The sequence below is a fragment of the Octopus bimaculoides genome, chromosome 1 (genome assembly GCF_001194135.2).
Source record: "Octopus bimaculoides isolate UCB-OBI-ISO-001 chromosome 1, ASM119413v2, whole genome shotgun sequence".
Classification (NCBI taxonomy): Eukaryota; Metazoa; Mollusca; class Cephalopoda; order Octopoda; family Octopodidae; genus Octopus; species Octopus bimaculoides.
The window spans coordinates 97479104-97481230 of NC_068981.1; positions in this window are offsets into that span (position 1 = coordinate 97479104).

Consider the following 2127-nt stretch of genomic DNA (forward strand, 5'->3'; position numbering starts at 1 on the left):
CCCCCCCCCCCACACCAATGTTTTAATTACTGGAATTTAATTCGTTTGGGTAAAATCGAAACAACTGTAAGGGAACACGTTGAATTTTTGCAGTTAATAAATTATATTAACACTACTTCTCCGTTTTATGGATTTAATAAGAAGTGAATCAAACTTGACCGATAGTTTTGCATAAATTATCATAAAATGTTAATCATTAGTCAGTTTAGAGTCTTGAAATTTTAAAATGAATGAAGCTTAGCTATGTGAATACATCGTTGAAAAAGCAATTTATTGCGGTACTTGTCCAGAGATAACAGTCTTTTGGACGTTCTGTGTTTAAAAACAATATATGTATCGGAAGGAGACGAAAATCGTTCCAGTAAGCGGCTAACGAGAACACCAGATGCATTTCGGCCATGCTGGGACTTGGAATAGTATGGATTCACTGCCATCCATATGTATTTGTACGTTTATCCGCAATTGCGTTTCCTCTGTTCTCATATCTCGGACATATCAAAATATCATAAACAAAATATCATAAACAAATGTTTATAGAGATTCTTCATGACATGCTTATAGGAACCTGACTCTCTAAATCATGTTCTATCATTTCTCTTACTAGTCTGATTGAATTAAAACAGTATTAGTGAATGTTGTGAAGGCAATGAGTTAGCAAAACCGCTAGCACGTAGGACAAAATGCTTAAAGGCATTTCTTCCAACTTTACGTTCGTAGTTCAAGTTCCGCCTGAGTCATCTTTGCTTTTCCTCCTTTCGAGATCAATAAAATAAGTACCAGCTAAGCACTGGCGTTGATGTAATCGACTACCTATCTTGCTCCAAATTTCAAACTTTGTACCTGAAAGGATTAGTGAATGCCATATGTGATTGTATTATCCAATATCTTGCTTTTATTCTTTTTAAAATGAATAAAGTTAAGAGTTAATGTGTGATTTTGGGAAAAAATTTAGTTGTTATTTCTAGCAGTTTGTGTTCTATGCTATAACACCAAAGTTTAAAAAATGATGATTAGCGTAATAATTACCACCACAAATTCCTTTTGTCCAACCAACAGAAATGTCGGCCATTTTAAACAGGTCGTAGTTTTGGCTTTAACCTTACATCGTCTTAAGAAATTAGGTTTTAGTACATTTGTTACAAAGCTGCAGGTCTTATTTCTAGTTTGTACAGTTTGATATCCCCGTTAGAGTTATTAGCATAAAAGCAGATATAGATAGGAGAAACTGGAATAAAATGAGTAATGAAGTCGATTATTGAGCTTGTTCAGGTCAGCAACGACAACTAAATAGCTATTTCCATTCCAAACTTACAATTGCGAATCATCTACAGTCAACTCAGCTTTAATTAGCTAGTCGAACAGTTTTCCATTTGAATATGCAAATATTCCTCGGCTTTGTTCCAAACCATTTCCAGATGTTTAGTCACGTCATAAAGCTATCAATATTTCTGACAGTTGTTAAGGAAGAATTCAGTTTTGCCGTGAGAACTTTTTCGAGCCGTATCTTTTAATCGGGCAAGGAAATACTGATTTGCCTTGCGTACAATTTCCCAAGACTGTTAAATAATTTAATGTCATGATCTTAGCTTCTTGCCAAAAAGCTTGTGTCGGTTATTATGTTGATGTAGATAGATTCTCTAGCTTGTTAGTTGATAGACTACAACTGGTGTAAACAGGGGTTTTGATTAGTCTCATAGCTAATGTCAATCGATCGGACAGCAGCATGACAGTGAGATGTAAATGAATAATAAATGGCATTTCACTGAAGAGAATAAGATATGAATAAGGAAATTTGCGAAGAAAAATGCAATGAACTTAGCTAACGAAGGAATATACGAAAACCGGCTCGGCCAGTCTGACTCCATTGATTTCCTATACGTTTCTTTACACTTATTTTTCAATTAGTAAGACAATGACAACGGCGACGACGACGGTGATGACGATAATGATAATGGTGTTGATGATGATGGTGACGACGATGACGACGACGACGACGACGACGACGACGACGACGACGACGACGACGACGACGATGAAGATGACGATGATGATGAAATGCGATTATTTATTAAAATGTTTTCATAACACACATGTCAACTTACATTATTATTAGCCACATGCATACAT